The sequence below is a fragment of the Talpa europaea genome, assembly GCF_964194135.1.
Source record: "Talpa europaea genome assembly, chromosome: 2".
Lineage (NCBI taxonomy): Eukaryota > Metazoa > Chordata > Mammalia > Eulipotyphla > Talpidae > Talpa > Talpa europaea.
The window spans coordinates 62,848,094-62,863,707 of record NC_140068.1 but is presented as its reverse complement, the minus strand read 5'-3'; positions in this window follow the sequence as shown (position 1 = coordinate 62,863,707).

Here is a 15,614-nt window from a genome sequence, read left to right as displayed (position 1 = left end):
ACTTGTCATTAGATAACTTGAAAAACAGTTAAGGAATTCAAAATAACCCTTATTTACCACTTTCATATATATTTTCAGAAATAAATTCTAATCATAAAACAGATATTTGAATGATAAACCCCATTCTTTTCTTTTTTAAGTGATAATTTTTTGAATAGGTGATATATTTACTTGATTCAAAAATGAAATGATACAAACAGGGAGAGAATGAAAATTCCCCTCTCATCCTGTCCTCAGCACTCCATATTCCTATTTTTGAGATAATTTAGTGTATGAGTTATCCTGTGTAATTTCAGAAATATTTTGAATGTGCAAGCAAGCATATATATATATATATATATATATATATATATATAGACACACACACACGTATGTCTTATTTACTCTCATAAACCTTTAATATTAAAATTTTCAATCTTCTTCTGACAAAAAGCAGGATACCTTGTAGCTATTTACCTGCTCTTGGTGGTTAGCTTTAAAGCTTCTAATTAGCTTTTAGTTCCCTTACATTCAGAGCCTTTCTTTATACCCAGAAAGAAAAGCAATGTGAAATCAAAACAAAGGCATACATTTTATACGTAATACATAGTAGACACACAATTTGAACAACTATGCAAAGTACTGAGCGTTGTGGGGAAAATTTGGACTTGAAAACATTTTCACATAATGAAACTTTTGAACATTTTAATTGACTCCAAATTTAAACGTCCTAGAGAATCAGGTGTGCTAAATAGCTATTACACCCCTATGGTTGTATTCACAGTAGTATCTACTACTAAAATTAGATTGGCTTTTATATTTTGTTTCTTGTTCTGGACACTATCATTTCAAAAGTATATTGGCACAATCATAAAACTAGAGAACACATATGTGAATAAGGATCTCTTAGGAAACTTGCTTATATGAGGATTGCTTTTAGAACTGAAGGATTATATTTTGGGGTAGATGAGCACAGAGAAAACATTTACATGAACTTCAAATGTGTGAAGGAGTTTCAAGTTGAAGAGTTATTGATGAATTCTGAATTGCTTCGGGAGGACTGACAGGGAATAGACTTCCTCAAGAAGTAACTGTCCTCAGAAACTGAAATTGTTAATCCTAGATTATTATATCCCCATGGTATAAGCAAGTGATACCCAACTCTTTCCATGGAAGGGGGAAGAAGACAGGAAAAAGAGAGGATAGTCTATAAAAACATGAGTCTTGGGAAAATCTGCACTGAGGAAATGTGTTGGGAAAGGATGAAAAAGAGGGCTCGGATTAGCCCTGAGGCCTACTAGGTTACACTTCCAATACCACCATCTGATCATTTACTCAAGATCAGACTCAAGTTTTCATTTTTCTCACACTAAATTACTGTCTTTGAAATATGCCTTACTTTTCATTGTCTCTACTGTTTCCTAAATTGGAAATACATTTAATACTGAGAACATTGATGGGGACCAGTGTGAGGTCCCCATAACTTCCCACAAAAATTTGCTTTTGGAAAGCATCCAGATTGATATTTTATGGCATCTAGATTTCCTAGTGCTGCAAAATTATTTCACTTCTTTGTAGCATAGCAATGAATTTATCTATCACACAAGCAAAATCAAAGTATTATAATAGTCTTTAATGAGTCAGAAAAATGTTTATGGCACTTTTAAGACTGGAAAAACTTCATTTAAAAGTACTGAGGCATAAGAGGAAATGAAGGGATGTACTAAGATTATTTGAAGACAGCCCTTATCGCTGAGGGAAATGCTTTATGAGCAAAGCCTGCTCACCACAGCTGGGTTGGCTTGGAAAGCATAGACAGAAGGGAAGGAAGAGTGGAAAGGGAACAATCACAGCATGAATTTAGGGATCTCCAGGGTGGAATTAGGAAGCACAACAGGAAGTTTTTATATACAAAAGAGAATTTTGTTAATGATTCTGACATTGATCATGGAATTTCATGAAATTTAACTATTGGGCAATAAATTGTGCATAAATGTGATGGCTCTGTGGTCAGTGTTGAACTAATGCCTAAAAGCTAAGTATGAAAATTAGTAAATATTCAACTTTAGAAGATTGCTACATTTATTGGTTTCAACAATCTATGGTTCCAGACTTTCTACTATCCATTAAAATAAATAGCCCATGTTCTTTTTATTTCTGGAAGGATTTCATTGTTTAAGATACCTTATTTTAAATTATTAGATAGTATGAATCATTAGATCTTGTTTGGAAATTAAATCTCTTTTAACTTGAAGGCATAGTAAGACAAAGTAAGAATATGTGTGTATAAGAAACACTTAGGATTCTGTCACATACATCAGAAAGGCCCAGTTCAGTATGTGTACCACAATTACTTTTCAGTTAGTAATCCTGAAGTTTGATGTACATGATACCAATTATCCAATTTTATTACATAACTGATGCCTTACTAAACAATTAAGTTCTTCAAGACAGATGCATTAGGACTATTACTTTAATTTTGGTGTCATTATATCTATATAAAGAAAAAAAATTACTTAATTTTTCTGCACAGAAATTTGCTAGAATCCATAATTTAGCTATTTTACTGTATACTTGAACTCTACATTTTCCTTTATTCTATGGATCAAATCTCTATTTCTCACCCATATATACAATAGGGAGAATGTTTAATAAATTACTAATAAGATATGGTGTGCTAATTATTATAAGATAAACTCCTGATAAGATAAAAGTAAAAGTTAGCATCTCCAATTCTCTTTTCATCAGGTCATTTCCTCTGTCTTTGATGACCTCTATTAAGTATTTAAGCAGTTTGCTTGTGTTCATCAGTACTCGCGCTCTGTCTAAAATTCCTGACAAAAATTCATTAGTGATCTCCTTAAATTAGTATTAATAAAATGCCAATGGGCCTAACCTTCACTGAGCCTGAATTTTGCTCTTTGTACTCATTCCCAATCTAATTTGACTTTTGCTTTAATGAGTTCCTTTCCTTTCAGGCACAGACCTGCGTTCATTTCCTTTTTGCAGTACTCTCTATCAATATGTTACTCTTAACTATAATGTAACCAGTGCATTCAGTTTGTACTTCATCATGAAAGTTGTTTATTCATTTTACAAAAATGATTTATGGATGAGAACTTTAAGTACACAGAAAGCAAGGCAAAAATAAGAGAATAACAGTTCTGATCATGAATGCAGGTGCTGTTTAAAACTCTGGTGCTTTGTACATAAAGAAAACTTTACATGTTGTAAGAGATTTCACAGGCTTTGCTAAGTGGGTTTAGATTATGCCTTGAAGAATACAGTTCCTGGGGTCCAATTCCCAATAAATATCTATATTCATTTAGAGGATAAAGAAAGGAGAGTCTTCATTTTATAGTTCAAATGGTGCTTAAAGCATCTGTAGCTGTCAACTTGAAATTAAAGTGAGAAGCCTGTTTACATGTAATAAGCATAAATCAACTCCAAATGATGTTCAAATTGGACAGAGTTTGGATTTTGTCACCATAGTCCCAACATTTCAGTTTAGATTAACAACAGACTCTGTATTCTACTGTGTCTCTGGAAGGAATAATTTCTCTTCTTTCAGCTGCTAGAAAGAAATCCTGACCATATTAATTACTGTCATACAATGCTACAACAAAAGATAGAGACCTGGGCCTCCCCGGTGGCGCAGTGGTTGAGGGATGGGCTGGCCGCAGCGTCCGCAGCGCTGGTTCAATCCCCGGCCACCGGGTGAGGGTCCCACATGGCGCACAGACCTCTCCTGCAGTGCCCGCTGCTCCCCTCAGCAGTGTACTTCGTCAGTCTGCCTGCTCTGCTCTCCGCTCTGGCTCTGGTGAATTCTCTCACCCTCCTGCACTGACTGTACCCAGTGCTTGTATAAATAAATAAAATCTTTAAAAAAAAAAAAGATAGGGACCTGAAGCACAGAAATGAATTTTCCTAATTCTTGAAAATACAAATTTTTATTAAAAAAATCCATGTTAATATGTATAACTTAAACATAATGTGTCATACCCTTCACATTAATAAATTGTTTATTTGAAAATAAATAAAACTCACTTAAATGTTTTCTTTATATATAAAAGTATTCCACATACCTATTATTTTAATCTATCTCTTAAACTATCACAGTGCATCTACCAGCAAATTTTATTATGTATTAATTTTGATTTGGATTAAAAAAATAAAAGAAAGAAAGAAAAGTAAATGTGATCAGTGGCAAGTATAAAAGTCTAGATTTAACACATTCTGAAATTACTTAAAAATATGGCCAATACCTGAAGGAAAAGAGAAGATTTTTTTATTAAAAAGATAAATAAATGATCTGAAACCTGGGCTGATAACCTGGAGATGGCCTAAAAAGGCCTTGAAAGCTTTGCTTAGGCATATTTAGAACCACAAGTTCACCAACCCACCAATCTTTTTAAGGAGGCAGGTACTTAGTGACTTGACTTCTCATTGCCTCTACTTCCTCAAATTTGTAGAAGGAAAATAAATTGCTCTGTTTGAGACACAACTAGATTAGTGGAAAATATAGATATTGTCAATTCACTTCAAAAGGTTGTAAGGATTTAAACTAACATAATATTCTCCTACATCTCCCCACACTCATACATTCATTTACTCATTCCTTAATAATTTGATAGGATTCCACTCAGAAGAACAACAAATTATTAGTTAGGATGTTATAATGCAATGAAAAATCCTAGCATTTAAGTAACTTTGAAGGACTTTTACTTCTTGCTTAAGCTACAGTACTGTTTCCTCAGATAGGTGAGGCAACTTATCATTTTTCAGGATGCTTGGCTGTCAGCAGCTATACCATCTTCAAAATGTAGCTCTTAAAATCAACCTAAACAGTTGCTATTCTAATCTACTGATAAGGAAAAGGAGAACAGAGAAATGCTTGGGAGCTCGTACTTAATCAGTTTGGAAATCCAGACTCCATTCACTAGAACTCAGTTACATGTCTGTTCACAGTTAAGCAAGGGATTCTGGGAAATATACAATGTTCTTTTCTATCTGTGGCCACTCATGATTTACCTAACCCAGTCTAGTCTCAGTTGCTTTTATCTATGAAACAAGAAAAATATATTACCTACCTCATTAGGTGGTAGTGTGGATTAAGTGAGTTACACATAAAACAATCTTAGCACCTAGTGTTTGACAAGTTCACACAGTTATAATTAGCACAAAGACAATTTTGCTCACTGAGCCTCTATTTTAATTCCTTGTTACAACCATTTTCACTTCTTCTAAACTCAGGGAATTGCAAATGAAATATAAAGGGATTTCCATTCCAATTCAATTAGCCAGTGGGTTTGTTGATTTATTCAAGTCCCTCTTCAGTTTTAAGGTGGAATGAGACTTTTTTGGTAAACCAAGACAAGAAGCAGCAACACATTCAGCCAGCCCTCACATACATGTTTCCTGCTTTGGCTCCTCCCTCCCCACTAGGAAGGAAATGTTAATGGGAGAAAAAAAAGAGTAAAGAAGGAAACTGTTTGGGTACGTAGGGATTTTATGACATTTCTCAGAGTCTAACTGAATTGTTGTTCAGATGTAGTCATGAGGGAGCTAGGGAAATGAGTATGGGAGAACAAGCATGCTGACATGTGGGAAAGTCTGTCAGTGATAAGATAGATCACTTACCATTAAAGTTACTTTTTTAAAAAAAGATTTATTTAGGACCTCCCCTGGTGGTGCAGGCAGTTGAGTGCCGCTCTGTGAAGCTGTCCGCAGCCTCTGCAGGGCCGGTTTAATCCCGGCCGCCGTCGAGGGTCCCACATGGCACCGCAGCCCTCTCCTGTCTCTCCGGCTGCTTCCCTCAGCAGTGTATTTCGTCAGTCTGCCTGTCCTGTTCCCCACTCTGTCTCTGGTGAATCCTCTCACCCTCTCATACCTCTAGCCTGTACATCGGTTCTTGTATTCTTTTTTTTTTAAGATTTACTTATTTATGCATACAAAAACTGGGGTACAGGCCAGAGGTGCAGAGGGGTGAGAGGAGTCACCAGAGACAGAGTGGGGAACAGAACAGGCAGATTGATTGAAATACACTGCTGAGGGGAGCAGCAGGCAAGACAGCAGAGGTCTGCTGCACCATGTGGGTCACCTCCCTGGCCGGGGATCGAACTTGTGCTGCAGTGGCTGCAGAAAGCTTCATAGTGCTGTGTCTTAACCCCTTGTGCCACCAGAGAGGCCCCTAAAGTTACTTTTTAAAATATGTACAATTCAGTATTCCTAATATAGTCACAGAATTGTGCAAATACAATTCCAGAAAGTTTCATCACTTGCAAAGAAACTCTGCACCTGTTAACAGTCACTCCTCATTTCTCTCTTCCCATTGTCCCTGGCAACCACTAATCCACTGCCTGTCTCTATGGATTTGCCTACTCTGGATTTTCATATAAATGGAATCACATATGAGGCCTTTTGGAAATGACTTCTTTTGCTTACCATAATGTTTTCAAGATTCATCTATATTGTGACATATACCAATATTTCATTTCTTTTTATGGTTTAATAATCTTCTATATAATATACCACATTTTGTTTATTCATCAGTCAGTGATATTTGATTTGTTTCCACTCATTGATGACTGTGAATAATGCTACTGTAAACATTCACATACAAGTGTTTGTGTGAACATGTTTTCTTTTTCTAGAGTGTATTATTTAAGGTTAGGATTACTTGGTCATATAGTAACTCTGATTAAGTTTGTGGCATTGTAAATTGTTATGTTACGTTCCCATCAGTAATGTATGAGGATGTCAATTGTCCACATTTTGGGCCATATTTATTATTGTCCATCTATTTATTATAGCTGTCTTCAAGGGTGTGAAGTCTCTTATGGAGACATTGATTTACAGATTTCTAATGTCAATGATGTTGAGCATCTCTTCATGTGCTTGTTGGCCATCTGGAAATCTTCTTTGGAAAGCTGTTTATTAAATCCTTCTCCCATTTTTCAATTAGGGAAATTTCAATAAAATGTCTTATGTTATTGTTAAATGTTAAGTATTTTATATAATCAAGGTAAAAATGCTTTATCAGATATATGACTTGCAAATATCTTCTCTAACTGCATAGGCATCCTATGTATTAATGGTATTTTATACTTTTGAAGTATAAAAGAGTTTAATTTTGATGATGTCCAATTTATTCATTTTTTTTCTTATGCTGTTTATGCTTTGGGTTTCATGTCTAAGAAATCTTGCCTCAAATGTAATTGCAAGACTCAAGAATGTACAGAGAAAATGAATTCATGCAATGGAAATATTCTCCATATGAATACAGCACAACTGGACAGCTTTGCTTTCTCTGTCTCCCAGTTTCTGTAGTGTCTGATGGGCTTTCCATGGATACTTAAATGTCACCTGCAGACAAAGTTAAATTGCCTTACTTTCAGCACTGTCCCCTGAATTTTAACAATACTATCCACCTCTTCTTTAAATTGGTTTTGCTTTTCTCCTACCTTTATGCTGTTGTTCAATCTACTTCACTGATTTATTTTTCTTCCACCCAATGGCACCCTAAAAATTTCATGGGCTATACAGGTCCATCCTCAACCCTGTCTTTTATTTAAAGACTCAGGTTGTCATCAAACATCCATTCCAATGCTTTTAACTGGTAACAATATCTCAAGTTTAGTCTGACACATTGTTCCAAAGTTGCAATTTGTTATGGCCATGTGACAAAATCTTGGTCAGCAATATGTAAGCAGAAGTGTTGTTTAAAGTGGAAAAATCCAGGGTCTCCCTGGTGTTGCAGGGGTTAAACACAGCACTATAAAGCAATCTGCAGCCTCTGTAGCCTGAGTTCAATCCCCAGCTGGCTAGGAAGCAACCCACATGGCGAAGCAGACCTCTCCTGTCCCGCCCGCTGATACCCTCAGCAGTGTATTTCAGTCAATCTGCATGTTCTGTTCCCCACTCTGTCTCTGGTGAATTCTCTCACCACCCACCTGCACCTCTTGCCTGTACCCTAGCTCTTGTATGCATAAGTAAATAAATCTTAAAAAAAAAATAAAATGAAGTGGAAAATTCCTTTAAAAAGTTTAGGTTGTGGGCCTGCTAATCCTAAGCAGCCTGTTCGGCCACCATTTTTGTTACCTATGGTTCTGCAATCCTATACAAGGTCAGAACTGTCCAGTCAATCAGTTACAGGAACCCAACCCTGCAAAGTGCCCTTCAAATCAATCAAGAGGGCCTCCCTGGTGGTGTAGCGGATTGAGCACAGCGCTGTGAAGCTGTCCGCAGCCTCTGCAGTGCAGTTCGATTCCCTGCCAGCCAGTGAGAATCCCACATGGCATGGCAGACTTCTCCTGCCTTGCCCACTATTACCCTCAGCAGTGTATTTTGTCAGTCTGCCTGTTCTGTCCCCCGCTCTGTCTCTGGCGAATCCTCTCACCCTCCCATGCCTCTGGCCTGTACCTCAGCTGTTGTATAAAAATAAATAAATCAAAACAAACAAACAAAAAAACCAAGAAAAAATCCTTTAAAAAAAAAATCAATCAAGAGCAGAAAGCTTGATCACCCTGGGAAGGGTATGATCATGAGGTATGGCTGGAATGCATGGGAGGCCACTGACCAATAGATAAACTTACTTCTGACTTATATATCACAAGGTATGACCAGGAACACCTGGGAGGCTGTTCACTGATGTCTGACAAGGGACCTCAGAAGCTACAGTAGAATATCTTGTTGATAAAATTGAAACCATAGCTGAGGATCTAGGGCTTGACTTCAGTTACAATACCAAGTCATCAAGCAGGTGAGAAGTGCCTGGGGGACAGACTCATGACCCCTGACACTATAGAGGATAGAGCACATTTTCTAGTTTCACCCCTTCCTTTTCTCTTTGTCCTCTTTCCCCTTACAACTGATGCTGGATATTTCTCCTTTCAATAAAAGGGCCATACTCTCGCTCTTCTAGCAGCATCCTGCATCCTACAGCTTGCTCCACAGCTCCCATTTGTCAGTGCCGTTTGGTCAATGCAACATTAAGTTACGCATCCTTATATTGCTTTTCCTTTTGCTTGTAACCTGGCATGCAGTTCATTTGCCATATTGGACTCTATAGATGAGATCATACCTTACAAACGGCAGGACAGATAACACAAAAGAAACCGAGTCTTGATTACTTCATGCAGCTAGCATAACAATTCTAGATATGCCTCCCTGTAGTCCTAGTCCTATCTCTTGACTTGTCTTTTCTAAGAGATAGGAAAACTGGTTTTTAACATTTTTATAGCACTATCTTTTTTTTATATTTTAAATCCCTTTAAAAGTAATAACACCGTAGTGTAACATTACATGTCCAGATCTTATTTATTTTATGACTGGAAAGTTTTTATTTCTTATCCCTTCTTGCCCCCTTCACCCATTTTATCCATCACCCAACTTCTGCCTCTGGTAACCACCAATCTGTGCTCTGTATTAAGGAATTCTGTCTTTCTGGATTCCAAATATAAGTGTTAAGTGATGTAATACAGTATTTGTCTTTCACTTAATATGATGACCTCAAGATCCATTCAAGTTGTATATATTCCATTATAGATATATATATGGTTCCAATAGGCTATACCATATAGCCTAGGTGTTAGCAGGTTATACCATTTAGGTTAGCTTTCTCACAAAAAAGACACACTTCTCAGATTGTGCCTCCATCATTAAGTAATCCATCTGTAGATGGACACTTAGGTTTGTCCCATGGTTTGGCTATTGTAAATAATGCTGCAGTGAACACAGAGTTGCAGATATCTTTTTTAGATAGTGATTTTTTTTCCCTTCAGATAGGACCCAGAAATGGAATTGTTGAATTATATTGTAGTTCTATTTTTAATTTTTTGAAGAAACACAATACTGTTTTCTATAAGAGCTGCAACAATTTACATGTCCTCAAATATTTCATAAGTGTTCCCTTTTCTCCATATCCTCACCAACACTTATTTCTTGTCTTTTTGATATAGCCATACTAATAGGTATAAGTTGATATCTCATTGTGTTTTGATTTGTATTTCCATGATGATAGCAATGTTGAGCACCTTTGCATGTGAACGTTGACCATTTGTTTATCTTCTTTTCAAAAAGCCTATTCAGATTCTCTGCCCATTTTTTAATCATATAGTTTCTTCTTTCTATTATATTACATGAGTTATTTGTATATTTTGGATATTAATTTCTTACTACACATATGATTTGCAAATATTTCTTCCCATTCCCTAGGCTGCCTTTTTATTTTGTTGATTATTTCTTTGCTGGGCAGAGCTTTTTAGCTTAATGTAGTCCTACTTGATTTTAACTTTCATTGTCTCTGCTTTTTGTGTTTAATTCAAGATGACAACAAATTATCCAAAATAATTTTCTTTTCCTAAAGTGTCCTTGTTTGACTTTATTTTGCAGGGTAATACTGGCCTTGTAAAAGGAGTTTGGAAGTATTCCTTTCTCTCCTAATTTTTGGAAGAGTTTGAGAAGGATTGGTTTTAATTGTCCTCTAAATATTTGGTGGAATTCACCAATGAAGCCATATGACTCTAAACTTTCGTTTGTTGAGATGTCTTTGATTACTTATCCAATCTTCTTATTAGTAATTGTTCTGTTCAGACTTTCTATTTCCTCATGATTCAGTCTTAGTAGACTTTATATTTCTAGGAATTTATTCATTTCTTCTAGACTGTCCAATTTGTTGGCAGATTTTTTTAAATTCCATTTAGTGAGACTAATTATAATTAATAAAACTTCTAATAGCACCAAGTATAATGTAGGTTATGTCTTCATGAAGTCTATAGTCTAACTGAGGATTCATAATATATATTATTACACAAGACTCCAAATAGCAATTAAAAATGTAATCATAATAACTTAGAAGATCTGTGGCACACCACAAAAATATAGGGAAAGAAATTAATTCTGTCAAAGGTCTTAGGAAATATTGTAGAGAAAGTACTATTTGCTTGATAGAGTTTATGAATAATGGAAAAATTTTTCCTTGAGGATGTGGGATTCACAAATGTACAGATGTGAAAATTCATGGTTAGTATAAAATATGAGTTATTAGGTGTTGTAAAGAACAGACTAATATGGGGGCCTCCCCAGTGGTGGGGAGAGTTGAGCGCAGCACTGTGAGGCTGTCCTCAGCCTCTGCAGCATGAGTTCGATTCCCAGCCAGCTGGGGAGATGCCCACATGGCGAGGCAGACCTCTCCTGTCTGTGTGCTGCTCCCCTCAGCAGTGTATTTCAGTTCTTCTGCCTGTTCTGCTCCCCATTCTGTCTTTGGTGGATTCTCTCACCCTCCTGCGCTTCTTGCCTGTACCCCAGTTCTTGTATAAATAGATAAATCTTTGGGAAAAAAAGAACAGACTAATATGTGTGAGAGAAGTGTATGCGTGCGTGCGTGTGTGTGTGTGTGTGTGTGAGAGAGAGAGAGAGAGAGAGAGAGAAAGAGAGAGAGAGAGAGAGAGAAATAGAGCCTGGGAAGCAGCAAAAGCAAAGGACAAGGAGGAGGAGGAAAAAAAGAAATCTTTGGAGGACTATCAATAAAGAATTATGCCGAGGGCCTCCCAGGTGGCGTAGCGGTTGAGCGCTGGATTGAGAGGCCGTGGGCCGGTTTGATCTCCGGCCACCAGAGGAGGGTCCCACATGGCGCGTAGACCTCTCCTGCCGCCCGCTGCTCCCCTTAGCAGTGTACTTCGGTCCTTCTGCCTGTTCTGCTTCCTGCTCTGGCTCTGGTGAATCCTCTCACCCTCCCGCGCTTCTGACTGTACCCAGTGCTTGTATAAATAAATAAATTAATTTTAAAAAAATTATGCAGGGAAATGGGAGTCTGAAGTCTTATATGTCAAATTGAGAATTTGTATTTTAACTTATTAATTAGAGTTATAAACTATGTTTCAATCTATGCTGACTTTATTTTGTCTGCTTACACTACTACTTTGAGAATAATCATCAATTTATATTTTAGATTATTAGAAACAGCAACATGCAGTATTACAAATACCTCCATAAACTTGAGAAGTGTGATAGTTATTTTTGTGTCAACTTGGCTAAGTCAGAAACTCCAGATGTATGGTCAAACATTTTTCAGGATATTTTGTATAAAATTAACATTTGAAAGAAAACCTTTCATAATTAATCAGTACTACTATATTATCCTCTCATATTTATCAGTTTTTTTCAGAGAAACAGAACCATGAACATGTGTATATATAGAGGTATCTATCAAAGAAATTGTCTTATGTGATTGTATTGACTGGCAAGTCCCTATTCTGCAGGGGAAGCCGGTAGGCTGGAGATCCAGGCATGAGCCAATGTTGCAGTTTATGTCTGTAGGCTGTCAGCTACAATTTTCTCCCTTGCTTGAGAGGGATAAAACTTTTACTCTATCAAGCTTTCAATTGATTGGATGAGGCACATTCATGTTATGAAGACACATCAGCTTTACTCAAAGTCTACCAGTTTAAATGCTAATCTTATTCCCACTTAGCTGACATAAATGGACATTGCTTCAAATCTTCTTGGAAAGTTAAGTTTGGATGGAAAGAAAATGTCTAGGAAATCCTTTGGCTTTACCTTTGAAAGATATGTAGCCTCCAAGCACTTCTCAAGTTCTGTTCTAGTACAGTGTGACACAGATAACCATGGTCTCTCTTCTAGATTGATAATATCCTCCAATAGTCAATCCCTCTTCTATTTCCTTGCATCTCTATTGACTACTTTAATAATTACTACAACAGACAAATTTGAAACATTAATAAGGTCACTTTACTCTTCTCCTTGAACTCTTCAAAGGTTCTAAAACTAAACAAAAGTCAACATAATTACAATGGTCTACAAGTCTCTATAGGATCTGTCTCTATCCCATTATCTCTCTGAATTTACTTAATCTTTCCAATCATCCTGGATTCTGCCATTCTAATGGCAGAAATACCTGAAATACTCTTGGCCCAAATAACCAGGGGGCTCACTCTCAACCCTTGCAAATCTTGGGATAAATGCCACCTTCTCACCTTTTCAATCTGTAAAACTCTCCAAGTATTACTGCCTATCATCCTATAACATTGAGACATCTATCCTGGAGTATGCACTTAGCTTCATAATATCCTAAAAGACAAATAACCATAGGAGACACAACATCCAGCTGGACCTCTCCAGCTGGATTACACAATGTAGTGTGGTTCATGTCACACAGCGTTCAGATAGATTAATAAAGCTGTTTTTCACTTGAACTAGAATGTAGGGAGCATGAAATATAGTGTTAAAATACTACTCTTAGTAGTTCAATTCTGTCCATTCCAATTTAGGGAAAAAATGCTAAATATCATGTTCTTTGCCTTTGGTTAAGTACATCACTTTCCTGAAATATTGAAAGGAATGAATATAAACAAACTTTAAACCAAATAGTAAAATTAAGATCTCTAAAGAGTTTACAGTTTCAAAATAAACTATGTTATGAATTAAGGAGGGTTGGATTGGCCAAAAGAGTTTAATTAGCTCTACAGTTACATTCCATGAGTCCATTTAAAGAGTCAAAGAAATTCTACGAGTCATATAACTTCTTTCCAGAGAATCATGTAAGTCAGAATACATCACTTTTTTTTTCTCATTTTCAATTTTTTATTATAAATTTTATTTTTATATTCCCCATATGATGCTGGGTCACAGTTACATGCAGTTCAATTGGCTTACTCAGGCTAGGTCACGTATTAAATGAGGCAGAGGCTCACTTGCCAGTGCTCATGTTACAGTTCAATATTGAATACAGCTTAAGGGAAACATACTTAGAGAACAGAAGATGGGTTCCACAAACTCCTACAAATCTTATAAAGACAGATGAGTCCAAACTCTGTCGTTTTCACTTATTATTTCAATGAGAAAAGACAAATCTACAGCCATCTATCCAGGAGTGTTTCTAAATTGCTAAAGAGAAAAATATCATAAGTTTAATGGATGAGAATCAGTAATCTCCAAAGAAATATTTTTAAAAGAAAAACAAATCCTGGAAAAAACTATTAGCCCTTTGATCCAAGAGGTCTAAAGAGTTCCAAACAAAATCATACTAATAGGCACACACCAAAACAGATTATAATAAAACTGCTGAAAACCAATGACAAGGATAGAATATTAAAACATCAAGAGGAAAAAAAAAAGGTTACCATATTAGGGAAAACCAACTTGACTAAAAGAAACATCACAAGCATGAAGGGATAGGAAGGAATTATTTAAGGCACTTAAAGTGATAGACTCTAGTTAGAACACTTTACCAGCAAGGTTAACATTCAAGATGAAGGAAGATATGAAGCATCACTGAGAAACAAAATGTAAAAGAATCTATCAACACCAAGATGTACATGAAAGAAATTTTAAAGTGGTTATCAGAAGGCAACAGAACAATGAATATCAAGATAAGAGACCTAGATCACTTAATATGGAGGAGGAGGAATTAGCAACGTGGTTGATCAGCACAAGTCAGACACCAGACTGTACAATGGGTCATAAAAATAACTCATCATATACTAATCTCAGTAGAAGAAAATGCAAACAAAAAATTGCCATAACACAAGATAACAGAAATGCCACTTAAATAAAACATAACAAGAAGGCCTCAAAAAATTAAAAAGACATGATCAGGGAAATGTAAATCAAAACCACAATGAGATGCCATCTCACACCAGTGAGGATGAGCCATATCAAAATGACCAGAAACAAAAGATATCCTACTTCACTTGCGGGGAACATAGACTCATCCAGTCCCTATGGAAGAAGTGTGGTGATTCCTCAAAAGACTAAAAATGGATTTACTAGTCAAAGGTAACAGGTATAAAGAGAACTAGACAGTAGTGCACCAAAAGATAACCTCCATAAACAGGAATTTAAAATTTCTCCCGTGATGTGGGCGTTCGAGATACATTGTGGAGAACCATGGTGATCCTTTCAACCAGTTCCTCAGTATTAGTGTCTCTTGTAGCCTCATATCCACTTTCACTCTAAGACTATTTTTAAGCACTGTATTCAATGCCGAGCATAGATTGTAGTTGATGTGTGTGTGGGGGTTAGGATTTATACACTGTTCTTTTCTAGCACGTAGTTTTACCATGATGTTTGCTCCTGTTAATGACAAGTGCTTGAGCTCTAGTTTGTTTGAGTGTTCCTTTGTTTTGGATTTAGCCCTGGGATGTGGGGTAGCAGCTCTCTTGAATATCGCAGCCTGTGCTTCACATGGTAGCCTCTACTATATAGAAACCCAGGTGCTTATGACCTGCTTCTCAATATTCAGGCTCCTGGTGTGCTATATTGAGGACCTCCAGATCAGCCTAGTGACTGTGCCTCTGAACACCTACTCCTGCATGCCTCTAATAGTTCATCCTCTATCCTTAGTGCCAACCTACACACTCCCTTATCCGGTACAGTGCCAGATCTCAGGAATGCCTAATGTTGGCATTTAGCTTATTCAACAACAGTCAGGGTTGTGCACACCAGCCTCCCCTCCCTCTTGTGGGTTGTATTCTCCCATTATAACTATAAACAAAGTTCACTCAGTTTTTTCCACCTCTGTGCAGGACTATTGCTTCTAGTAGGTGCTGTGATCTTTTATTTTTCCCTCAGTAGATTTTTGGCTTTGTTTTATTGTGATGTATTGTGAGTCTGCT